This window comes from Triturus cristatus, chromosome 11 (assembly GCF_964204655.1).
Source record: "Triturus cristatus chromosome 11, aTriCri1.1, whole genome shotgun sequence".
Classification (NCBI taxonomy): domain Eukaryota; kingdom Metazoa; phylum Chordata; class Amphibia; order Caudata; family Salamandridae; genus Triturus; species Triturus cristatus.
The window spans coordinates 119,098,646-119,125,695 of record NC_140594.1 but is presented as its reverse complement, the minus strand read 5'-3'; the positions used below and the strand labels follow the sequence as shown (position 1 = coordinate 119,125,695).

Here is a 27,050-nt window from a genome sequence, read left to right as displayed (position 1 = left end):
TTCGGCAATCTCTACATCTGGGTGAGAGGACCTACTGTGCTAACGAGCTGTCCGCAAGAGATCTATCCTTTTCTTCGGATCTTTTTGCATCCATCTCTTGGATCACCATATCTCTGCCTCTAAGCAGGGCAAAGCGTAGGACACTCTGCCCTCAAATGTGCCTCAATTTTTGTCCAGCGGGTGCCTGATCTTCTTGATGGTATAATCTGCCATCTTTTGGCGTGGGGCCCACTCCGAAGGTGGTCCATTTGATCCAGTTCAAACACGTCAGACTGGGAGTCCCTTTCTCCTGTGGACCCTGTTGAAGCTGGGCTGGGTCACCAAGGTCTGCTGCACCCGGCCAGTGGCGTAACGAAAGTTGAAGGGACCCCCTGCAAGGTACACAGAGGGGCCCCCGCATCGGATTTAATCCGGAGCTCTCCAGTGTGAGTACAGTGCTGAGGGGCCCCCTACAGCTCAGGCCCCGATGCGGGGGCCTGTGTTACTCCCCTGCACCCGGCTCCTCCTTAGAGGATCGGTCATCATCATCTGTACCATCTCTCGTCCTTTGGGAAACCCAACAAAAGAGTCAAAGTTTGGGTTGATGACCTCGTCAGATTTCCTGAGTAGCACTACCTCCCAAAAGGCGCCACACTTTTTGGGAAGGTTTTGCACAGTTTCTTGAATCCTTTGAGGTGCCCCTGGTAATCCTTTTTGCTTGCCTTCCTTGGCTGATGCTTATCTGAGCCCAGTGGAATCCTAGGAACAAGCATCTGCAATGCAATAGGTCTCACATTTACGCGAGTTTGAGCGAGTGGCATTGTAAATGACAATGCCTTTTATTTATGTTTTGGTTTTTAAAACATAAATAAAAGGCATTGTCATTTACAATGCCAATAGCTTAAACTCTTGCAAATGCGAGACATATTGCACTACAAAAGCTTGAAGACATCACTAAGTTGCCCCCCTCTGTTTCCCATGACCCCTGAAGAGCTCCCCATTTGCTATGAGTTAAATAAACAAGCCGGTGGTCACAACCGCGCACAGGAGACCATCCTGCAGTAAGAGAAACTCATTAAAGAAAATGGTGCTTACAGACTAAAGAAGACGTACCGTGTAACAACCAAAGTAAAAGGGCCAAACTTCATGGGAGGTTACAAATGAAGACAAGGCAGTACTAAGGAGGGACTAACAAGCCTAATAACGAATCAGAAGCCAGCATTTACGAGGGACTATGACACAAGCCAATGAGAAATATGGGCAGAGAGTGGGTGGGGCTTCAAGTACATACTCCAAAACAGCATGGCTCGCAGAGAAGTGCATGCGCTGCCCAGGCTCGACCTAAATTGGGGGATTGTGCCCCCCAGTAATTCTGATATTTTTACTGCCAGTTTGTTCAGGTAGTCATAAATTGAGGCCTGAAAGCCTTGTTTAGCACCACTGAAATGGAAGCTTCTAGGCCTTCTGGAATAGTGGGGTCCTTTGGATGGGGGTGGGGTTGTACTCCTCCTCCACCCCTTTCATACACTGCAACTACTCATAAACACTGAAGGCCTGAAAGGTTTAAGGTGGGAGCACCGCCAACGTTGGCCCTATGAATGACTATACATACACTGTATAAAACACCTTTATGAAAACATGCCAACCCTCCAGATTCAGGCGGGAGACTTCTGATTTTAAAGTGCTAAGTCTACGGCCTCCCGATTCCTGCATTCAAAAACCCAGTTCCCCTGCGGGCTTCTGCCGATCGGGACTGGTCTAGTAAGATCAAAGTATTTACTGCCAGTAACCTGCTCCTGCAAGCAAGTGCACATTTTTGTTACGCGCTCTCTGCCCGCCATAGCGCTTTCTCTATGCTCCTGACAGATAAGGGGGGGGGGGGGGGGGGGGGGGACCTGTATCTGCATTTCTGATATCCGGTCCTGCAGCAGCACAATTTCAAGTCCCATACATGATAACAGACTGGATTCGGGTCTCGATATAGTCAATGGGAGAAATACTTTCTCCCAACAATTTTTCTAAAATGGTGGAATGTATGCTTATGTCTATTGGGAGAGGTGTGGCACAGTGGCCAGACTGGCTGAATCCGGAGCACGCAGTTGACGGTTCGAGCCCTGGCGGCAGCTCAACTCAGCATCATGTGACTCTGGGCAATAGCTCACTTAATCTTCCCGACGGCCCACAGTGCCTTGAAACCTTAAGGGGTGATATGTTTACGCTTTACAAAATATTGATTATTACTACAATGTATTATTGGGCAGCCCTCTCACTGGTGCGGTTTCACTTGCCTTGTGTCAGCTATCTTAACTGCGCTTTTGATTCCCGATGGGAGACCGGTGTCAGAGATGAGAGGGCCATGGCCGTCGGTGGAGGGATTCCCAGCAGGATCAGGTCAGGCACTCACATGGAGCGTGTTCACTAACCTGGCCGTTCCGTACACACAGCCCCACCCATGGCACAAAGTGGGCACCGTGGGCCGCCCTGCTCAAGCCTGCAGCCCTACCACGCGCTGTGAGGGAGCAGCATAGAGAGCATTCCAGTAAGAGGTCATTGTATTCCTAAAATGCGAACTATGACAAATGTCACAGCGATTACCAGAAAAATATACACGTTGCTCCTATCTTGAGCACTGAAGAAAGAAGGGAAGGAAAGGGTTTCAACGTCAGTTATACCGTGTTGAGTTACCTGATTGGTGGATATTTGGACGCTTTGTTACTTTTCATTCTCAAGGTCTCATGGGAAGTGTAGTTTTCAAGTTTTTTAAAGGAATGAACTGTGAAACGACTGCTATTCCAATTAAAGTGAAGAAAGTGATGCATAATCTTGGCCTCCGGTCCTGACATAGAATTGCAAGTTGAGCCAACAGTTCTTTGAATCTCTTGTCAAATATTTCACATTTTTGCAAATGTTTGACGTATTATTTTGGCAGCACTGACCCATAACTGGGTCAAGTTATGACACAGGATGTAAATAGTAAGAACGTGAACACATAAGCTTACTGCTTTCTCTCCATCCTCCTGGCGATGCCTGGGGCTGAGCAGCTGTCGACTGGAAGGGGCCTGCCAGGGGGCCCAGTCTAACACAGAAAGGATTTCAACGAGATTTCCTCATCACAGCTGAATTGTAGGAATTATGAATAATTAGCATGTGTGCTTTGGACAGTCTGTGCTCATGAGCCAGCTCGCTTCCTGCCTGCCTTGCTGCAATCAGAGGCGGCCCACAGACGGGCAGTGTGTGCCTGTGGAACCACCAACCTATAATCGGGTCACGTGGGCCAACATGGCGCTCTCCTTTATGTTGGCCTCACATACATCCCATTGGGGTCTTCAACCCTCCCTGTAATAAGAGCTACTTCTGTTCAATGAAACTCACTGAGAGCCACTATGGCTGTGATAGTGTCCACATCTGACAAAATGATATCAATGGTCCCCATATGCAAGATTACGACCAGCAGCGGTCACCTCAGTTCATCGTGCGCGGCTGCCAAGCGTAATGTAAGAAAGGCCCTGCTGCTATGGTTTGCCTCTCATTGGGTAACAGGTACAGCCATAGCATCAATGCCTCTGGGATTGGTGAGGGGAGTTGGTTAGGTCCCACGTAGGAGCCTGACCGAAGGAGGAGGACGTCGCATCGCGCAGAAAGGTAAATGTATATATTGTTTTGTGTCACCCATCCTACCACCTTCAGTACATGCCAGCCGCCACTGGTGATAACATTTGTAGAAAGTCTCCCCAATGCCACATGGTTTACCATTCAAACATCAGATTTAAATATATTTTGGGAATCGGGCCATTTTTCTTCAAATACCAGCTTTTGAGTTCTGATAATAAACATATTTTCATCTAAAATAAACACTCTCAGTTTCCATACAAGTTTATTCATTTAACCAAGGCATCGCTTCTAGTTGAGGAGGCTTGCCTGCACAGAGGAGAGATACTCACAGGCAGCTGGAGAGCGACTCACAGGCAGCTGGAGAGCGACTCACAGGCAGCTGGAGAGCGACTCACAGGCAGCTGAAGAGCTACTCACAGGCAGCTGGAGAGCTACTCACAGGCAGCTGGAGAGCGACTCACAGGCAGATGGAGATGGACTCACAGGCAGCTGGAGAGCGACTCACAGGCAGCTGGAGAGCGACTCACAGGCATCTGGAGAACTACTTACAGGCAGCTGGAGAGCGACTCACAGGCAGCAGGCAGCTGGAGAGCGACTCACAGGCAGCTGGAGACCGACTCACAAGCAGCTGGAGACCGACTCACAAGCAGCTGGAGAGTTACTCACAGGCAGCTGGAGAGCGACTCACAGGCAGCTGGAGAGCGACTCACAGGCAGCTGGAGAGCTACTCACAGGCAGCTGGAGAGCGACTCACAGGCAGCTGGAGAGCGACTCACAGGCAGCTGGAGAGCTACTCACAGGCAGCTGGAGAGGGACTCACAAGCAGCTGAAGAGCGACTCACAGGCAGCTGGAGAGCGACTCACAGGCAGCTGGAGAGCTGCTCACAGGCAGCTGGAGAGCGACTCACAGGCAGCTGGAGAGCTACTCACAGGCAGCTGGAGACTACTCACAGGCAGCTGGAGAGTGACTCACAGGCAGCTGGAGAGCGACTCACAGGCAGCTGGAGAGCGACTCACAGGCAGCTGGAGAGCGACTCACAGGCAGCTGGAGAGCGACTCACAGGCAGCTGGAGAGCGACTCACAGGCAGCTGGAGAGCGACTCACAGGCAGCTGGAGACCGACTCACAGGCAGCTGGAGAGCGACTCACAGGCAGCTGGAGAGCGACTCACAGGCAGCTGGAGAGCGACTCACAGGCAGCTGGAGACCGACTCACAGGCAGCTGGAGAGCGACTCACAGGCAGCTGGAGAGCGACTCACAGGCAGCTGGAGAGCGACTCACAGGCAGCTGGAGAGCTACTCACAGGCAGCTGGAGACTACTCACAGGCAGCTGGAGAGGGACTCACAAGCAGCTGGAGAGCGACTCACAGGCAGCTGGAGAGCGACTCACAGGCAGCTGGAGAGCGACTCACAGGCAGCTGGAGACCGACTCACAGGCAGCTGGAGAGCGACTCACAGGCAGCTGGAGACCGACTCACAGGCAGCTGGAGACGACTCACAGGCAGCTGGAGACCGACTCACAGGCAGCTGGAGAGCGACTCACAGGCAGCTGGAGACCGACTCACAGGCAGCTGGAGAGCGACTCACAGGCAGCTGGAGAGCGACTCACAGGCAGCTGGAGACGACTCACAGGCAGCTGGAGACTACTCACAGGCAGCTGGAGAGCTACTCACAGGCAGCTGGAGAGCGACTCACAGGCAGCTGGAGAGCGACTCACAGGCAGCTGGAGAGCGACTCACAGGCAGCTGGAGAGCTGCTCACAGGCAGCTGGAGACCTACTCTTTGGAGAACCTGATATACATCATACGGTAAGACTCTAACGCGAGATACCAGACAGACATGTCTTGGGTTCCACGAACACTTGTTACCATTGGGTGGAGGCAAGAAGGCTGGTGCGCCTGCTTAGGCAGGGTCCTGTGCTAGAAGTGCAGGTGGCAGGCTGTGTGCTGAGCTGTTTGGATGGTCCCATTACAAACTTAAAGGAATCGTAGGAGACATATTCTTACAGACATCGCGAGACCGGTGTAAAGTGTAGGAGAGGAAGTGGGAGTGATTAACTGACTTGTGATCAGGTACAAGGGAGACGGTTCCCTTTCACTTCCAGTGAGGAGTTGTGCCGTCTCATTGGTTGGAATGTGCTTTAATACATTGTTTTAATTAACTTTTTTATGTAATATTTTTTTTCCCATAATAAAGTTTGTTATATGTCTTTTGGCAGAAGCTATAGATTTTCAACAACTGGGAAAGTACCGCTAATATTGATGACTGGAGGACAGAAATGTCTCTGTATCGAACTATGGAAAAAACCGATTTTCACCCCAGAATCGGGGCAGTGGTTATGAATTGATATGGGTCCGCTTTTAAAAACGGTCATTTACATCTATTGGATTGCCTCCCTCACTTTGTGTATTGCAACCCATTTAATTACCAATGCCTTCATTCCACTCCATTATTTTATTATTTTCTATGCGTAAGATGCAAAGTATCATATTACATCTTCCGGTTTATTTTTATGGAAGTATGCTCTCTGGATTTGCTGTCAAGGTACCGATGTGATATCAATAGATTTGACCACAGAGATGGTTTTTTAAAAAAAAAAGGAAAACAATGGAGCTCAATCTGGCTTACAGTTGGCAGGGTACCAGTCACATGGTGACGTCATGAGCCTGCCACACCCAAACCAATCAGCAGCGAGCCTGAAAATGCTGCTCTGCTGGCATCGATGGTGCTTTTGCCACAGCCCTTGGCAAGTGGCAAGGGTGCGCGCTGCTGCCGCCAGGGGTTGCCACCATTTATCTGGAGCCAGGAGTCTCCAACCTTTTCTGTAATAAGAGCTACTGATGGGCAATGAAAATCCTGCCGGGCTGCTGATATTATCCACGTTGAACAGTGACCGCATCAGACGGGATTACAGTAGTGCCCCACACCCGATAGTCAGCAGTGCCCACCTCAGGGCATCAGGCAGGGTGGGCAGCAGTAACGCAAAAGAGGTTTTATCCACTTGGAATGCCCCTACATGGGTAGCACATACCAGCTCTGGCTGCAGTGCCCCTGGCATTAAGGTTACTGGAATTGTATTGTAATTGCATTTATATAGCGCTTACTACCCCTGATGAGGCGTCAAAGTGCTTTTTCTGTGAGTATAATACGAGTAATAAGCCTCCACTGCGCCACACGATTTATCACTCAACTTTCATCTTTAACTATACTTTGGAAGTTCAAGCATGATTACCAAACACCAGCTATCTCATCTTGAATACTCCTTTCCAACTGTGGTATACGTATGGTAATTCACCCAAGCAAAAGCTTCTCGTTTAGTATAGTGGGCTGCACACAGGAGAGCTACTTACAGGTACCTGGAGAGCTACCAGCAGCTCTCGAGCTCTTCGCTGGAGAAGCTTCTGGACAGAACAAGTGCCACCATGAGCTTTCGAGAAGCAACATTTCGGATCCCAATAACACACAGTCCGCAGCATAGTGGCATAGGTGTCACATTTGATCAGTGTGGAAGGAAGCCCCACATGTCATTATTAAGGTCCATGCATAAAATGCTGTCATCATCTTATTTCCAGGCACACAATGCCATTGATGACCTGGTCGAAAGACACACAGCACTGTAGTACTTGTTAAGGGTTAGGGCTCTGCGCGATTACAAGGCAAACAAACCTTCTCAACTGCTGTGACGTCACAGTGCATAACCCAATGTACTGTACATCGTGGTGCAGCCTCTTTCCACCTCTGGCCCCTGGTCCTGCTGGGCTGGGGCTACTGCCAGAACCTTGTCCACTACCCTGCCACCTTTTCTTTTTCTATACCTTGCTGATGTCTGGACTAAGATATACAGCTCTGCGGACTAAATGTGTCAGGAGCTGCCTTTAGTCAGTCAGTCAGTCAAATCAACTTTATTCGGGTTAGAGCCATAAAAGTACAACATAAAACATCTATGGACATAAAACATTGTATAAGCATCATTTAAATCCATTAAGAATCCATATCTTTGTATATTTGAAATCCATTAAAGCATCACACAAAAGGTCATAAAAACCAACCACAATTATGACTATTAGGTAACTTTGAATGATGATTTGCATAGACACTATCAATCTTCTTCAGAAAGATTAGCTCTGCTTCATCCTATTCCTGTATCTACTTGCACCAATTAAACAAGCATTTGCAATGCAATAGGTCTCGCATTTACGCAAGTTTAAGCTTTTGGCATTGTAAATGACAATGGGTTTTATTTATGTTTTAAAAACGAAAACAAAAATGAAAGGCATTGTTATTTGCAACGTCAATAGCTCAAACTCGCGTAAATGCGAGACCTATTGCATTGCAACTACTTGTTATCCGAGTGAAGACTGCAGTCTCTCCTACTTTCAAGGACTCAAAGCTCAGAAGAAACATGGCTCTGAGGACGAGGGGGGCTAAAGTGATGTCCCCTTTAAACGAGTGGCTGCGACCCTTTCTACCCAAACTCTGCGAGATTGGGTGTGGTGGGGCGTCCTGCAGGGGCGTAACACAGGCCCCCGCAGCCCCCGCGGTGGGGCCCCAAGCTCCAGGGGGCCCCCTCAGCACAGCACTCTGGCTGCAGGGCTCCTGGTTGAGCCCGGAGCCCCCCCAGGTGCCTTGCAGGGAGGCCCCCCTCAAGGTCCGTTACGCCAGCGGCGTCCTGGTTTGTAGTGTTAGTGGGGGGGGCTTTTATGCTCTCCTTTGGGAGCAGGTAACTGCAGAACCCCTCACCCCCAGCTCATCCTATTATCTTCCAGTCTTTCATTAATAGGGTCTTTCACGTTCTTCTCTGTGACAGGTTAGCGTGCACTATAAGTGTGGCGCAAGGTGAGAGGGCAGCTGTGTAATAATACAAACACATATAAATATATAAATCACGTCAGATCAAACAGCTCACTAAACGGAGGACGTTCATTTGGCGCTACAAAGAGATATGTGGTGCTGTTCTGCAGCACTTTGAAATGAGAGGTTTAGAGCTGTGTGTTCACAATGTCACGGTTTGGCCTAGAGCTGGCCGGGGTGTGGTGTGTGCCTTGTGTTTGGTTGTGTATATTGTCTAGAAGCCTTGTACCAGCAGAGCTGGGCATTAATTACATAAGAGCAGTGGCTCACAGGTGGGTAACATACACATGACCTGGTGACCCTGGAGGCATGAGTGGTAGGACATTGACACACACCCACACATGCTAACAGTGACGCCAGCTGCATCATGTCACAGGGACCTTTCAGGATGTGTTGTAGATAGAAATGCACTTCCTAGTAACAAGAGGATTAGTCGGAAACATGACAGCCAGGGATAAGTTGTTCCTGGAGTCGGGGGTGAGGCAGCTGGGCATGTGTGCGTGTGTGCGTGTGCGCTTGAGCCTATGTGCCTGGCAGTGTGTCTCTGTGTGTTGTGTCCTTGTGCGTGCCTATCCGTTTTCACGTGCATTTCTTCTGGGAAGGTCAGTGTGTCTCAGTCAGTCTTTGTTAGAAAATGTTGAAGGGACATATGTTTGTTGAAGTGTTTGTGTGAATCTGTGGGTGCGTGCGTGTGTGTGTTTGTTACTGTTTCCGTGTGAATGGGTGCCTGTGGGTGTTTATCATTTTCTGTGGGAGTGTTTTTGCAAAACATGTATGTTCGTGTGTGTGTGTGTGTGTGCTCGCACGTGCCTGCGTTTATGTGAGTGTGCATGCTATTGTGTGTGTGTGTCTATATGCGTGCGAGTGTGTTTCTCTGTATGTGTCTGTGGCGCTTGCACCATTGTGTGCGTGTCCGTGCGTATGTGTGTGTTGAGCTGAAAAAAAAACGGTTTCCAATCTCCATGTGTGATTTATTTAAAAATGGTGGAGTTTCGACTGGCTGCAGTGAACCCCGAGACTTTCACATTTAGAGGAGAAAGGCTGACTCAGTGGGCGCTTATTTTAAAGTATTCGAAGGCCTCTTCAGTTTGCAAAAAGGCAGCGTGTTGTGTAATTTCACCACCCTCTATTTATAAATCCCCGATACCTGCCAGAGCAAACACACAACCTGGACCTCGCTTCCCGTATGCATCTTGTGTAATTGTACACATGACAATTCACAGAGATAAATGTCGACACAACACACTACACATTTTTGTTCTTGAAAAAGCTATAAAAAAAACGTTACTAATTCAGCACAAAGCTTCAAACGCCGCGGAGCCGAGGAATTCATGGCTTGTGCGCAGAAAATATTCCAGCTGGAAACTTAAACAAGTAAAGCTACATCCAATATGGCCGTCACACCTGTTTGGCTATTTAGTAGTATGTGGTCTAGTTTGTCAATTTACTCCTCCGCCTTCTCTTTAGAGCCGCACGTGTGAGTGAGGCAGTGGCTTACGCATGCGCGAACGCTGGCAAAGCGGTAGCTGAGGCGATGAGTGGCAACAAACACTGAACATACGAGCGCGGTGGTGAAAGCGGTAGTAGCCGAGGTGGCGTCTTGCAGCTCAGGGGGTGGTATGGTGCACTATAAAGTGAATATGCTGCGTTTCAGTATTTGCACTCGTTTTTTTTCCCTTTGTGCATCATTCTCTCACTTGTAATTAAATCAATTGCAGTTTAAAGGATAGCGTGTTACCAGCCACGGCTTTGTTATGCTTGCAATTGACATGGAAGCTTTCAGATAAATTGCATGTTGTACATTTAAAGCGCGACGCGCCGCGCTTGGAGCGCGCGAGCGCATTTAAAAAAGATATTACAGAAGGCTGGTGAGGACGAAAGTGAAACTGCATGCTGGCTTGCGAGGGAAGGGGGACAGGAGATGTGCACGCCGCGTGGCTGTAAGCGCGTACACCAACTCAAATCCGTCAAAAGCCTGCGCGTGCCCATCTCCTGTCCCACTTACGAGGCAAGTCAGCAACAATAGATCTCGCTGGCGACAGCGCTTCGCGCTGCGTTCGCCAGGCGAGACCTAAAAACTGGCTACCCCCAAGCAAATTACATGTGAACTTAACATTTGCAAGTAGACCAGAGCTGGCCTTACTTGCACACATTTTTGATCCCTTAGCAGTGGGAGGATATACTTTCTGCGTAGGTGGTCATAATGGGAGCAAAAGAACATAATACGTAGAGTGTCTTGCTCTGAGAAGTTGTCACATGTGCACCTATTTGATGAATTTGATTTAAAATAACCTTTCGGAAAGGCCAGTAGCCAGGGTACCATATTTAAACGAAATCTTGTTAAAACAAAGAAATGATAAGCTTTGTTTATATAAGTCAAATATGGTTGCATCTGCTGTCCCAGGCTCAGTGTGACATACTTTCTCACCGAAGGCTTGATTAGTTCCTTTTCCTCCCTTAAACATTGACATCTGTCTAAAAACTTCAGCTTAACTGCTCTAACGGCGGACTTAGTCAAAGGGGTAGGGAACAAACAATTCGGGGCAACCTAACTTCTCCGTCTGATCTTTAATGTATTTAAGCCATGGGATGTTTAGTGCCTTATCCAGCACTAAGCAATCCTGAATTAATAATTGACTTGAGTTTGGAGTTGTTTGTTTGGGGTTGTTTGAGCCCAAATTCTCATCCAGCGGAGAAGTGGGGCAACCGCAAACAGGTCTGAGATATAACCCACTCCCATCTCCTCATGTACATTAAACATTAGGGTGGATGCAGGGACAGAAAGTAGTTTACGCATAAAATTATTTTCTGCCACTTGCCTTTAGTCATTCCAAGTCCATTTAGATGGCGTTTTACTAATTGAAAGCTGTAATACTTTACCCTGAAGGGTGAAATGGAATATAATTCACTAGTTCAACGTGGGTTGTAATCTATATGTACTAAGCCAAGTAGTGAAAAGATTGCCAAAAGACAAGCATTTGTACAGGCAAAATGAGATGGATTGATGTGTTTCATACGGAATGCCCAGTACCTAAAACGGAAGCCACCCACAATCCCCCAGATGGCTTTTACATCTATATTTGAGCCGGTGGGTTCCGGTGCTCGGTACTGGCACTTAATTATCAACACAGGAGCTCCACAGTCTGCCACAAGGTGGCACTGTCTGGTAATTTAGAGATGACCACAAAAACAGTTAATTATTAATTCAATATAAATCAAATTACTATTATGTGCTGCCCAAGGCATTATTAAAGCTTTGGGGCCTGAACTCGTCCAAATTGTCACATTTGAAACAGTGTGATGGTTAGTAGTTGTGTTGTTACTATCACTGGCCGCATAGCAGGGGCAATGTGTGGTGTAAGCTGCAGTGGCCTCCCCACCAGAGCCATGACACTTATTTTTTTTACAACTTAACCACTGATTTTGTTTATGGTTGCCCCATGGTGCCACTTCTCACCCAAACTGTGCTTGTCCAGGAGGGCGGCTGAGTCGCGACAGCGTGATAGTACATGTGTGTACAGATCTACAATGTGATGTGTTCCACCTCAAGATTCTAACAACTTTGGCTGTACTCCTGTTGGAACTCTCCGGCGGAAATCACCCTTGTTGTTGACACTTATCCATGGACAATGCTATATGACGTCATAGGCAACCCCAGTGGTGTGTGGGGAGTTACACAAAACACGTTAAATCACTGAATGAATAAAGTATTATGCTTCTGGGAGCAAAAGAAGAATGGCTTGTTTGTTCAGAGTTCCAGCTCCTGCAGTTTTGCCATTTCAGGACACAATCAATGGAATGTATCACAATAACTCCATCAGATGCATGAATGGTTGAATGAGAGCTGCTGTGATTCAAACATCTGACGTGGAAGTGTGTGCTAGCATTTATTGTATTCAAAGTGTAGGTTACAGCACAGACAGGGCTCCAATGTCAGAGAAGAACTTTACAGAGAACTTGAATCCATCTGGAACACGAGATGCCTTACACAGAACATGAATGTGTGAATAACGGGATACAGAGCCCAGGGTGTGTCTGAGATATGTCATTAGGGCAGTCCAGTTACCCATGTTTGCATGACACTGTGCATATCCGCACACTGGCCGCAGGCATGTATCCCACGCCCGCTTCCGGTTTGAAATCTAGGGCGTTAGTGGTCTGTACAAACACAGGATTGATGCCTCAAGCACTGAAGCCAGCGGTAAAACTCCGACCCTGGCTCCAAAGTCAGCCTCTCACCAGTACTTCATTTGTAAAAAACGAAGCGCCAGGGCCCTAAGTATTTCTTGGGAGTCCACTGCAGCTGGCACAGGCCCAATTCCTGCCACTGCTGCCAAATGCCAGTGCTTGTTTCAAGTTTATTAAATCGTCACTGAGGAATTCTACTAAAAATCAAAGACGCAGCGCCACAATGTGGTGAATAAATAGGTGCAGATGTTTAGAAAAAGGTGCCGTGTCGAGTACCGGCAAACTCCGGCCCAAATTAAGCACTGCATCTCACCTTCTCTTCACTCCACAGAAGAGATATGTGCATATTTCAGCAGCAGGGACTTGTTGTGCGGAACTGGCTTTTACCAGCACCCTTGTCGTGTATCCGGAACAAAATACTGCTTCTTCCTTGTGCCTGTTTCCTTAAGTGACTGGGAGGAAATCTGTCTGCCGTTGTGCATTTACACGTCTTTTCCTTCAGTTTAAAACAGGGATTGCCGACCTCTGCTGGGGCTGAAGTCTGCCAAAAAGGGATGTATGACGTTACAACGCACACTTTTACAACGCATGCACTTACAACGCATTTTTTACAACGCATAATCCATTACAACGCATGACATTACAACGCATGACACTACAACGCATTTTAAAAAACTACCTTTACAACGCATTTCCATTACAACGCATACTACCTTTACAACGCATACCATTACAACGCATAATATTAAATTGCATTTAAGGTAAGTATTAGATAGTATAGGGGTAAAAGTTACTTTTCTAACTCCAGGGGGTGCAACAGTAGGGTAAGTGTTGGATAGTATAGGGGTAAAAACTTACTATTCTAACTCCAGGGGGTGCAACAGTAGGGTAAGTGTTGGATAGTATAGGGGTAAAAATTACTATTCTAACTCCAGGGGGTGCAACAGTGGGGTAAGTGTTGGATAGTATAGGGGTAAAAATTACTATTCTAACTCCAGGGGGTGCATCAGTAGGGTAAGTGTTGGATAGTATAGGGGTAAAAATTACTATTCTAACTCCAGGGGGTGCAACAGTAGGGTAAGTGTTGGATAGTATAGGGGTAAAAATTACTATTCTAACTCCAGGGGGTGCAACAGTAGGGTAAGTGTTGGATAGTATAGGGGTAAAAATTACTATTCTAACTCCAGGGGGTGCAACAGTAGGGTAAGTGTTGGATAGTATAGGGGTAAAAATTACTATTCTAACTCCAGGGGGTGCAACAGTAGGGTAAGTGTTGGATAGTATAGGGGTAAAAATTACTATTCTAACTCCAGGGGGTGCAACAGTAGGGTAAGTGTTGGATAGAATAGGGGTAAAAATTACTATTCTAACTCCAGGGGGTGCAACAGTAGGGTAAGTGTTGGATAGTATAGGGGTAAAAATTACTATTCTAACTCCAGGGGGTGCAACAGTAGGGTAAGTGTTGGATAGTGTAGTGTAATATTATGCGTTGTAATGGTATGCGTTGTAATGGTAGTATGCGTTGTAATGGAATGCGTTGTAAAGGTAGTTTTTAAAAATGCGTTGTAGTGTCATGCGTTGTAATGTCATGCGTTGTAATGGATTATGCGTTGTAAAAAATGCGTTGTAAAGGTAGTGCGTTGTAAAAGTTGCGTTGTAAAGGTTGTTCCCCGCCAAAAAGGCGCCGCTTCAGATGTTTTATTAAACGGTTTGCCTTTCTCGCCTCTCCTCTTGTGTGTACTACTAGTGTAGGCCCGAGCAGGCGAGCATGTCTGGACGCTAGGCTGCCACTACCTGCTCTAGAAAGTCCATCCCGCGGACACAGAAGACATTCTTTCTGGCGCCACCAGTTTATTGTAGCAAAGAATCTTCTGAGAAGTTTTACCATTCGTGGTTGTGGACATATTGGTATTTTGTGTAATATCGAGACAGTATTCAGTCTCTTTGCAATGCAATGTGAGTTTCATCTTTTGAATGTGAAGATTTGAGCCTCTTGGGTCAAGCGCGCGCGCGTCTTGTCTGTTGAAATGATGCCAATGTTTTAACACTGGTATTTTTTTAAGATTTATTCTTGGAAATAAAGTCTCCCTCGTCGTCATCATCTTCGTTCTTGTTATTATAGAGGGCTGGCAGCAAGGCTGCCCAAACATGAATGCATTGCTGCTTGTGAGACAGCAGGGCAGCGGACAGGACAGCCGCCGAACATCAGAGGGCTTCCGCCATCAGATACCAGTGCAGGGGTGAGGGGCCCTGCGATGCGCAAACAGATGTACAATCGCCGCAGAGCCACTGCGGGAGCACCACGTTTCCTGTGCGGATCGCTGGCAGAGTACAAGGTGGGTGCTCAAAGCATCCCTGACCCAGAGTGGAGGGTGTCTACCGCCCCTTCCCCTGGGGCACGGAAGGGCTCTATGCTTGCGTTCCTTCCCTTCCTTCTAGTGGTGGAGAATAGCAGGTCTGTTCTGGGCTCCCGCTCTGTGGTGCAGGTTTGAGAATCAACGTGCTGAGTAAAGGAGAGAGTTACGCCAGCACAATGGACATTCTGCTCCCAAACCTCTACAGCCAGGGCCACTGGAATTATGATATTGTGCAGCATTTTTTGTATAACTATAGATTTGCCGCATTTGCCACATAATCCATCATCTGGAGGATAGTCTGCAGATTCTAACAAAAAAATGCGTTTCTAGCCTCAAACAGTTCAAAAGTTACTAAAAATGCAGCAACAAGTGTTGACACGCAGTGTAAGGCCCTTTGCAAAGGTGGACTGGGCACCTTTCTGTTGCTGGTATTAATGAGGTGCAACCAATGCCCAGGCAGTGTTGCAAGTTTAAAAATGATGAAATCATGAAGTAACAAAACTACTAAATGTGCTGCATTATGCTGCATAATTTGTCTTTTCTTTAAATTACTTAACTCTGCCACATAATTTTCCCTCTCCTGCCGCATAATTCCAGTGGCTCTGACTATATCCAATCTACAAGGGTTGCGCCAATTGATGTGTATATTGTGTCTTGCTCTACTTGAGAACAAAGGATTGACCAAAGCAGGTTTGCCAGCCCTGACAGCCCTCTGAAAACTGCAACGACCCTGCTCAGGGAGTCAGGATCGCCTGCACTGGGATACACATTCTTGTGACGGTGGTGTAGCCCCTTTGTGCCAGTGTGGAGTGTGGGAAATGCCTGGAAAGATGCGGCCTACGCTGATTGGGCGAAGGGATGGGCCACTTTCACCATGACTCATTGTGTGATTGGCCCTGGTGTCCTGTTAGTGGCCGCAAGTTGTCATAAATACTGGCCCTCTATAGTCAATAAGGTTTGTTTGACTGGACTCTGGAAGAAACTCTGCAACACTAGTTGATACCAGAGCCCCTGGTTCACGTGCAGTAAACAAGGGGGGCCTGCCTAGTTCCCACTAGATACCCCAGGACTCAGAACAAACACTACACATTCAGGTGCATTTCACCACCGAACATCAGAGAATATGTCCCACTTACATATCCATATAGACTTCACCACCAGACATCAGGAAGTATGTCCCAGTAACATCTCAAGATACATTTCACCATCACATATCAGGAAACGCCCCCCATAAAATATGAAAGTATGTAAAAACCGATGGATGGAAGGCTCGAACTGAGATTGATGTGTATACCTTTGTGCGTCGCCCTAACTAGCTGTAACCAGCCCTGGGCTGCGCGTGTTCCGGTTCAGAGAGGACTGGGCCTGGGGTTGGGCCTGGACTGTTCTCATTGGACCAGGATCAAGGCCGGTCGGCCTATGGCGGGCTCCAGACTGAGGGGGGCTGCTGTGCAGAATACCGATGGACAGGAATGAACCTCCGAGTGATAACCATTGCCTGAGATTCATTCAAGCATTCCACCCATCACTTCTTTGTACCCCATAAAATATCACGACAATTCACCATCAATGCTGCCCCCATTAAACGCAGCCATATCCCCCCATCAATAACAGGATGTATTTCACAGGACTTCCTTCGCCGCCAGATGCTGGGGTGCATTGTCCCATCCTATGGTTAAGGAATATTCCATCAGCACATATAAAGGAAGAGCTCACCATCAAATGCCAGGACACGTGTGAACATCCTGGCCCCAATTACCATGAAAGATCCGCGTGTTTCCACGGGCGCGTGCCTGTCTGGCATGGTAGCACTCACACTCGTGCCATGGGTGCTTGGGATGGCAGAGGGAGGCTGCTGCAGTGAGCCGATGGATCTCACACCGCCGTTCCTCCCTTCCCAACCCCTTCATTGGCCAGCGCCCTTGTCAGTCCACAGAGCATCTTCTGGAACGACCAATCGGGAGGCCCGGCGCCACACATGCTTCCCAGACACCTTACACAGAGGCAGCTGGGCTGTGTGGAGTGTGGTCCTCCTTTCAGAAGAAAGACAGCTCTCTCCCCCAGCCCCCCACCTTCTGTTGACTTGGAAACAAGCTCTCTGCCTTTAACTCCCCCCTCCCATCCCCAGCCAACCAACACCCCCCTCCCAGTGTAATGACAAAACAGCTCCCTGCCTCACAGCAGGGGAGCATGGTGGAGAGCGTGAGGGAAGGCACGGCTGCACCTTCCTGAAGCCGGAGGAGGAAGGAGGCGAGGAGAGGAGCCCCGCTCAGACGAGGAGACGGCCCGCGGCTGCTCCCTGGCCTCGCCGGTCCCGGGTGGCGCTGAGAGCAGGGCCGGGCTGCGCCCAAGGATGCCGGGGCTCAGGGATGCCAGGGGCTGAGGCGCCCCAGCCGGCTGCGACAAGGTGAGGGTGAGGCTGCGCTGTGCGTCTCCGCCGGGCGCTGCTCTTTCTTATAAACGTGTCGGGGATTAGCAGGCCCCCACCACGCCTAGCCCCGGAATAAGAGGGGATTACAGGAAGAAAGACGGCTGGGGTGGGGTGCCCGGCAGGGAGGGGCTGCTGGACTGATGGAGCCTGGCTTGGGCTCCGGACTCTGAGCTGTCAGTCTCTGGCAGCAGGCAATGTGCAGTGTGTGTGTGTGTGTGTGTGTGGTGGGGGGTGGAGGGGGTAGGCAGCGAGGGATGGAGTAAAGCATGTAAGGAAGGAAGGGGTTGAAGGAGAGGAGAGGAGAGGGGCGCGGAATGGGAGGAAGGTTCAGCGAGAGGGTGAGAAGGCTGATGAGTGATGATGTAGGATGGGAAAAAAGGGACAGACGAAGTAGGAGAGAGGAAATAGGGCGAATGAGGGAGAGATGAATGAGGAGTGGGAAAGTAAGGGAGAGGAAGGGGAGAGGTGAAGAATGTTAAAGGATAGCTGGGGGTGAGGGGTGATGGGATGGGGAGGGGTAGTCTAGGGAGGGTGGAGGAGAGGAAGACAGGGTGAGGAAGTAAGGAAGTACGAGGGAAATTGGGATACAATGAGAAAGTAGGAAGGGTGAGGGAGAGATGCATGAATAGTGCGAGGGCGCACTGGAGGGAAGTGGAAGGAGATGGCAGAGGAAAGGAGGAGTGGATGGAGGTTGGGGTGAGGTGGCTGAGGAAGTATGAGGGAAGATACTGAGGGGAGAGATGGGTGTGGAATGACGACGTAGGGAGGGATGGGTGAAGAAATACAGTGGGGACGAGGTAGCGATGGACGAGTTAGGGTGAGGGATGAGGATGGATGAGGGATGAGCCTGGGTGAGGGAGCGATGGGTGAGGGATGAGGATGGGTGAGGGAGCGATGTATGAGGGATGAGTTAGGGTGAGGGATGAGGATGGGTGAGGGAGCGATGGATGAGAGGGGATGAGGGATGAGACTGGGCGAGGGAGCGATTTGTGAGGGATAATGATCGGTTAGGGAACGATGGATGAGTTAGGTTATGGGATGAGGATGAGGGAGAGAGTGATGGATGAGTTAGAGTGAGGGATGAGGATGGGTGAGGGGGTGAAGGGATGAGGATGGGTGAGGGAGGGATGGGTGAGGGATGAGAACTGGTGAGGGGTGAGCACCGGTAAGGGAGCGACGTGTGTGGGGAATAACGAGGGTAGACGATGGAGAGAAAGGCACGTAATGAGGAAGCAGGGATGGAAGGGGAGAGGGAGGACGCGGGAGGGACTGATGCAGATTGAGGGGGAGAGATGGCTTAAGAATGAGAAGGGAGAGACGGGAAGAATTGCCAAAACGGAGAGATTGGTGAGGAATAACAAAGAGTGAGTGAGAAGCGAAGAAGGGGTAGAGAGAGAAGGAGGAGTCAGAGAGAGGGAGAGGTGAGCGTTGAGTGGGAAAGGGCAGTGAGGGAGAAACGGGTGGAGACGAGAGGAGGGAGAGGGAGAAAGCATGGGAAATTAAAGGACTGTGGCAGAGACAGAAAGAACGGAACAAGAAGTGGGACGGAGGAATGAGGCGGGAGAGGCGTGGCAAACGAGACCAGGACGGAGTGAGAGCGAGAGGAGAGATGTGGAGAAAGAAGGGAGAAAGCGAGAGAAGCGGCGAGGGGCTGGGAGAGGAAGAGAGACGGCGAAGAGTGCGAGGGGCGGGCGGGAGAGAGATGGGCGGGTGAGAGGCATGAGAGAGATCGCGGGAGATGAGGCATAACGGGAGATGAAAATAGATGGAATGAGGCAGAGTGCGGGGGGAGGGGCAGTGGCTGAAGGGGTGGAGAGAATAAGAAGGACATGATACAGTCGAAGGGACAGGTGCACATAGAGAAGTGGCAGAAGAGAGAAAACATAAAGAAAGGACTGAGGTAGGATAAGGGCAGAGGTGGAGACAGAAGAGACGAAGGCAGAAAGAGGAACGTTTTAGGGAGAATGGAGAATAAGACGATGGAATGAGGCAGAATGTAAAAGAAGAAGAGAGGCAGCGTAAAGGGAGAGAGACGGGGATCTGGGGGGCAATAGGGGAGGGAAAGAAAGCATGGCTAGGGTTTATTGAGAGGTGGGATGGGAGAGGTAAAACGAAAGGAAGGATTGAGACAGGATGAGAAGGGTGGAGGTATAACAAGAAGAAGGGTGGAGGCCCACCGAAAGAGCAGGCAGAGGTAGGAGGCATGGCGCTGACAGGACGCGGAGGTTTGAAGGTACAAAGAGGATTAATTAGAGAAAGGTAGAGACAAGAGAAATGGAGATAGAGAAAGAAGCAACGAAGACAGAGACGTGGGAGGAAGACCGAGAGAGAAGGATACAGAATGACTCGGTGAGCTGGAAACAAAAAGCAGAGGATGCAAGGAGGAGGCTGGAAGGAAACCGAGGATGTGAGGGGGGGAGAAGGAGGTTGTGTGGCCTCAGAATGAGCGAGGAGGTGTGCCGGTATACATGGAAGGGATGGGCGAGAAGGAAAAGAGGGATGGAGAAAGGATGAGGAGAATGTGTGAAGACAGACCTGTGGAGGTAGAAGGAGAGCACGACAGGAGGTAGACTTGGAGAGGTGGTGGAGGTAGACTTGGAGAGGTAGTGGAGGCAGAAGGAGAGCACGACAGGAGGTAGACTTGGAGAGGTGGTGGAGGTAGACTTGGAGAGGTGGTGGAGGTAGACTTGGAGAGGTAGTGGAGGCAGAAGGAGAGCACGACAGGAGGTAGACTTGGAGTGGTGGTGGAGGTAGACTTGGAGAGGTTGTGGAGGGAGGCAGAAGGAGAGCACGACAGGAGGTAGACTTGGAGTGGTGGTGGAGGTAGACTTGGAGAGGTTGTGGAGGGAGGCAGAAGGAGAGCACGACAGGAGGTAGACTTGGAGTGGTGGTGGAGGTAGACTTGGAGAGGTTGTGGAGGGAGGCAGAAGGAGAGCACGACAGGAGGTAGACTTGGAGAGGTGGTGGAGGTAGACTTGGAGAGGTAGTGGAGGCAGAAGGAGAGCACGACAGGAGGTAGACTTGGAGTGGTGGTGGAGGTAGACTTGGAGAGGTTGTGGAGGGAGGCAGAAGGAGAGCACGACAGGAGGTAGACTTGGAGAGGTGGTGGAGGTAGACTTGGAGAGGTAGTGGAGGCAGAAGGAGAGCACGACAGGAGGTAGACTTGGAGTGGTGGTGGAGGTAGACTTGGAGAGGTAGTGGAGGCAGAAGGAGAGCACGACAGGAGGTAGACTTGGAGTGGTGGTGGAGGTAGACTTGGAGAGGTTGTGGAGGGAGGCAGAAGGAGAGCACGACAGGAGGTAGACTTGGAGAGGTGGTGGAGGTAGACTTGGAGAGGTAGTGGAGGCAGAAGGAGAGCACGACAGGAGGTAGACTTGGAGAGGTGGTGGAGGTAGACTTGGAGAGGTGGTGGAGGTAGACTTGGAGAGGTAGTGGAGGCAGAAGGAGAGCACGACAGGAGGTAGACTTGGAGAGGTGGTGGAGGTAGACTTGGAGAGGTAGTGGAGGCAGAAGGAGAGCACGACAGGAGGTAGACTTGGAGAGGTGGTGGAGGTAGACTTGGAGAGGTAGTGGAGGCAGAAGGAGAGCACGACAGGAGGTAGACTTGGAGAGGTGGTGGAGGTAGACTTGGAGAGGTAGTGGAGGCAGAAGGAGAGCACGACAGGAGGTAGACTTGGAGAGGTGGTGGAGGTAGACTTGGAGAGGTAGTGGAGGCAGAAGGAGAGCACGACAGGAGGTAGACTTGGAGAGGTGGTGGAGGTAGACTTGGAGAGGTGGTGGAGGTAGAAGGAGAGCACGACAGGAGGTAGACTTGAGGAGGATGGATAGTGGTAGAAAGAAAAGGAGGATGGTAGAAACAGAACGATGGAGGTAGAACGAGAGGCAGGAAGGAGGTAGGTTGGACATGAGGAGCGGAGGTAGACAGAGAAGAGGAGAGGTAAAATGAGAGCGAACAGAGGTAGCTGGGTACGGGGAAGGTAAAAGAACCCAGGAGGGATGAGGCTATTATGAACGCATGGCTGGAGGTAGTCTCGAAGAGAAGAAAGGGGCGTGAAGTGAGGGGAATTACGGGGATAGATTTGGAGAGGATGTATAGAGAGCAGGGGCGGGGACCGGGTGAGAGAGGACGGAAGGAGGTAGAATGAAAGAGGGCGGGTGGAGGTAGGCATGGAGAGAAGGCATGGGGAGAGAGAGAGGGTGGTGGAGGTAGTCATGCAGAAGAAGGATGGAAGAAAGGATAGATGGAGGTAGGCATTGGGAAAAGGCATGGGGAGAGAGAGAGGGTGGTGGAGGTAGTCATGCAGAAGAGGGATGGAAGAGAGGATAGATGGAGGTAAGCATTGGGAGAAGGGATGGGGAGAGAGAGAGGGTGGTGGAGGTAGTCATGTAGAAGAGGGATGGGAGAGAGGATAGATGGAGGTAGGCATTGGGAGAAGGGATGGGGAGAGAGAGAGGGTGGTGGAGGTAGTCATGCAGAAGAGGGATGGAAGAGAGGATAGATGGAGGTAGGCATTGGGAGAAGGGATGGGGAGAGAGAGAGGGTGGTGGAGGTAGTCATGTAGAAGAGGGATGGGAGAGAGGATAGATGGAGGTAGGCATAGTCAGAACAGCTGGGGAGAGTGAAATAGGGGGATGGAGGTAGGCATGCAGAAGAGGGATGGAGGAGAGGACGGATGGAGGTAGGCATGCAGAAGAGGGATGGAGGAGAGGACGAATGGAGGTAGGCATGCAGAAGAGGGATGGAGGAGAGGACGGATGGAGGTAGGCATGCAGAAGAGGGATGGGGAGAGTGAAAGGGGGCGGGTGGAGGTAGACATAGGGAGAAGGGCTGGGAAGAGTGAAAGAGGGCGGGTGGAGGTAGACATTGGGAGAAGGGATGGGGAGAGTGAAAGGGTAGGTGGAGGTAGGCATACAGAAGAGGGATGGGGAGAGTGAGAGAGGGTTGGATGGAGGTAGGCATGGGGAGAGAGGGCAGATGGAGGTAGACAAGAAGAGTGAGGGTTGGATGGAGGTAAGCATGGGAGAGAGGGCAGATGGGGGTAGACATAGGGAGAAGTGATGGGGAGAGAGAGAGGGCGGGTGGAGGTAGACATAGGGAGAAGTGATGGGGAGAGAGGGCAGATGGAGGTAGACATAGGGAGAAGTGATGGGGAGAGAGAGAGGGCGGATGGAGGTAGGCATGCAGAAGAGGGGTGGGGAGAGAGGACGGACTGAGGTGGGTATGCAGAAGAGGGATTTGGAGAGTGAAAGAGGGTGGGTGGAGGTAGACATAGGGAAAAGGGATGGGAAGAGAGGCTAGATGGAGGTAGAAATGCAGCCGAGGGATGTGGGAAGAGTCTGGATGGAGGTAGGCATGCAGAAGAGGGACGTGGAAAGAGGCTGGATGGAGGTAGGCATGCAGAAGAGGGACGTGGGAAAAGGCTGAATGGAGGTAGGCATGCAGAAGAGGGGCGTGGAAAGAGGCTGGATGGAGGTAGGCATGCAGAAGAGGGACGTGGGAAGAGGCTGAAAGGAGGTAGGCATGCAGCCAAGGGACGTGGGAAGAGGCTGAATGGAGGTAGGCATGCAGAAGACGGATGGGAAGAGTGAGAGAGGGCGGGTGGAGGTAGACATAGGGAGAAGGGATGTGGAGAGAGGGTGGGTGGAGGTAGACATATGGAGAAGGGATGGGGAAAGAGGGCAGATGGAGGTAGGCATGCAGAAGAGGGATGAGGAGAGAGGAGAGGGGGTGGATGGAGGTAGGCATGAAGAAGAGGGATGGGAGAGAGGCCAGAAGGAGGTAGGCGTGCAGAAGAGGGATGGGGAGAGTGAGAGAGAGAGAGAGAGAGAGAGGACAGATGGTGGTAGACAATAGGGAGAAGGGATGGGGAAAGAATGCCGGTGGAGGTAGACATAGGGAGAAGAGATGGGGTAGGCATACAGAAGAGGGGTGGGGAGAGTAAGAGAGGGTGGATGAGGGTAGGCATACAGAAGAGGGATGGGAAGAGTAAAAGAGGGTGGATGGAGGTAGGCATGGAGAAAAAGAGATGGGGAGAGAGTAAGAGGGTGGGAGGAGGCAGGCATGCAGAAGAGTGATGGGGAGAGCATTTATTTTCCCCGGTGACTTACATTGAAGCAGATGAGATTTGAAGGTGGAAACAGCTAAAATGAAGCCGTTTTGGGCATAAACAAATCAGGAGTCTCCTGCCTGAATCGTGTCTATTGGAATGTATGCAGAAAGACAATCCCAGCTCTGTCCTGCTATATTGATATAGGGAGAATGGAGGAAGAGAGTGAGAGAGGGTGGATTGAGGTACGCATGGGGAGAAGTGATGGGGATAAAGAGAGAGGGGGTGGATGGAGGTAGCATGAAGAAGAGGGATGGTAGAGAGGACAGATGGATGTAGGCATTGGGAGAAGGGATGAGGAGAATGAGAGAGGGTGGCGAAGGTACGCATAGTGAGAAGGGATGGGGAGAGTGAGAAGGGATGGGGAGAATGAGAGAGGACAGGTGGAGATAGGCATGCAGAAGAGGGATGGGAGACAAAGGGAGAAGGGATGAGGAGAGAGGGTGGATGAAGGTAGGAATGTAGTGAGGGATGGGGAGAGTGAAAGAAGACAGGCTGAGGTAGCATGGGGAGAAGAGATGGGAGAGAGGGTTGGTGGAGGTAGACATGGGGAGAAGGGATGGGGAGATAGGAATGCAGAAGAGGGGTGGTGAGACAGGACGGATGGAGGGGGGCATGGGGAGAAGAGAGGAGGAGAGAGAGAGGGTGGTGGAGTAGACATCCAGAAGAGGGGTGGGGAGACAGGGTGGATGGAGGGAGGCATGGGGAGAAGGGAGCAGGAGAGAGGGTTGGTGGAGGTAGACATGGGGAGGAGAGATGGGGAGATAGGAATGCAGAAGAGGGGTGGGGAGACAGGACGGATGGAGGGAGGCATGGGGAGAAGAGAGGAGGAGAGAGAGAGGGTGGTGGAGTAGACATCCAGAAGAGGGGTGGGGAGACAGGGCGGATGGAGGGAGGCATGGGGTGAAGGGAGGAGGAGAGAGGGTTGGATGGAGGTAGACATGGGGAGAGAGAGAGGGTGGTGGAGGTAGGAATGCAGAAGAGGGATGTGGAGAGAGGAAAGAAGACGGACGTAGGTAGCCATGCAGAGGAGGGACGGGGAGAGAGGGCGGATGGAGGTAGACCTGGAGAGGAGGGATGCTGTTGCTGAAGAATTGTTGGGAGGAGAGAAACCTCCTTGCTCCGGATTTTCCAGTTTTGGTTCCCAAGCAGGACGTTGTTGAGTGGGGACGTATTACTTCTGTGGTCTGGAGTAGGGTGGCTCTTCAGGGATGCTACGCTTTTACTGCATCGGCCTGCGAACGCACGAAGCGCCCTGACCACTACCCACCACCAAGGCTTTAAGTGGGCCGGGTCTCACCGAGTCTGAGCTCCGGCAGTTTTTTAAAGATGGCCTCAAAACGTGTCTCTATCGGGCTCTGTTTTGTGCCCTGGCACAGGCGGTTCGTTTTTTTCCGGACTGCAGTGACAGCAGGCACATCAATGTGCGCTGCTCACACTGCTCACTTCTCACTAGTGGAGAAGTTACGGCATGACGTCATGCCAGGTGAGCCTTGTAGGGGAAGGGAAATCCTTGAAAGAGAGTCTTTTCACTCTGGATTTCCCTTCTCTTTTGAAATCTCAGTGTCGTGCTGACACCCGGGGTTTAAGTGGAAGCTTTTTCAATATTATACACAACGAGCCATAATTGCTGCTTATTTATCTTATGCAACTAACAACCATTGACAAAGGCAATAGTCCTGACTTGTTGTAGGTATGATGTTACTTGTTGTGTCATATATCTGGATGCAATGACAGAAACAGCAAAATACAAGTCGGGCGGCGCACTAGGCAAAGAACAGAATTTTAGCGTACGTGTTTTTAAACCACTACATAGGCCACGCCCCTTTGAGAGACCCCCCGGTCTTTCATCCCACTTAAAACCTTGCCCACCACAATATAATGTCTGGCGGGGGTTATAGGTTTCGGGGGAGATTACAGCACCTTACTCCATTGGACCTGGAAGAGAACTGCTCACTCCAAGGGGAGGGGCAGTGTGTGAGGGGTCTGCACTGGAGGCCACTGCAGCACTGGGGCACAGCAGTGCTGTGGGCAGTGACTATGCCACACTAGAGCTGCTCTCGTTCTTTTCAGTGTAGCACAGGGAAGTGCAGATGAAGACAGGGAAATAGAGGCCCAATTTCTGCGAAACACCAGGAAGTGAAGCTTCGAGCTGTGCTACCGAGAAACAAACACTCCCTCCTTCTGCGTGATTCAGGGAAAAGCGACTCTGGGCACGTGTACGAGGAAACAGCTCTTTTTCACTGTGATACAGAAATGCTGCACTCAGTTTGGGCTAAAGCATACATGCCAACATTGAACCTGAAAAGAGGCAGATTTTGAGTCTACAACCAGTGAACAGTTGTACTCTCTGAAGCTGATGTGGAACCCATTGAGGATGCATTCCACCCTAGGGAGGTGAGGGTTCATCACCTTATATCTGTTCATGATTGCATGGTAATTCCATAAAAGGTTTGGCTGTTTCTTCAGGACTCAGGGGATAGCTTCCATTGGTGCAGCAGGGGCAGTGGCGCTGAACCCTGTTTATCGATGTATTTTATAAATCAAACAGCGGGTCCATTTACTTCCTTGCACTTGGACCCACAACACACTGGCTACGCTACCGCCAGGATTGTACTTCTTGTATGTGTATGTCAGTTCACGGAGAGCCTCCCTCTTGAGTGTGTCAGCTACCTGTGCCTGCACCTGTTCTGTATGTGTGACAGAACCATGTGATGTTCCTGCTGCTAGAGCCACGGGTCCTTAGTTATTCTTTGTGCTAGGGAAGGTTGTGCTGCTGCTACTTAAGTTGTACATGTGAAGCTCGGTTAAAAACTTTACACTCCACAAAAGACAAAACGATTTGCATAGACAATGCTTGTTTGAATGCATGATGAGAATGAAAGAGTGAACCCTCACAAAATATGTGAACCGAGTTTACTTTTTGTTTTATGTGTGAGTCAGGCAATTATTTGAAATAGACTAGATGACTTAGTATAAATGTAAAATGTACCAAGAAGGGCCTTAATGTCATGCATAGCGCCGCTGTAACCAACATCACTATGCATGCTGGGGTTTTGAGTAACCCTGGGCATAGTTTGCATAGTAGCACTACGCATAGCTATGCAAAGTGCACTTCGCACTACGCGAGATACGCGTAGCACTATCTGAGCTGCGTAGTGCGCTGTTCACGAGGACTGCACAGTGCCGGATGCTTGTCCGCACTGTGCAATCATTGAAAACGGCATCTTGCACAGTGCGAGCTGTCGTTTTCTGCCGCTCGAGTAGATTTTTACTCAAGCGGCAGCTTTCTCAACGGGGACTGGTAGTTTCTCATCGCAAGTGGTCGCGAGCATACGCGACCACTCGCAATGAGGAACTGACCTCCCTGCATTGAGAATCTCGCTGGGAGGTTTATTTTCCACGCTCGCGATTGGCAACTTGATGTTGCTGATCGCGAATGAGGAAAAAGTCTCTCTGGGATGTCATTTTTCTCGCTCGCGGTCACCAACTTGACGTTGAGGACCACGCGCGAGCAAAAAATGG

General features: G+C 50.1%; 2 protein-coding genes across 2 annotated transcripts in view; one reads left to right on the top strand and one right to left on the bottom strand.

Moving 5' to 3' along the window:
* The window catches only part of RSPH14 (radial spoke head 14 homolog), a 530,513-nt gene that overhangs the window by 123,607 nt on the left and 379,856 nt on the right, over positions 1-27,050 (bottom strand). The gene's annotated exons all lie outside the window — the stretch shown is intronic.
* Positions 16,964-27,050, top strand: part of GNAZ (G protein subunit alpha z) — a 291,338-nt gene continuing 281,251 nt past the window's right edge. Inside the window, exon 1 of the mRNA XM_085636403.1 lies at positions 16,964-17,394. The gene's annotated coding sequence lies outside the window, so the exon portion shown is untranslated. The remainder of the gene's footprint in view (positions 17,395-27,050) is intronic.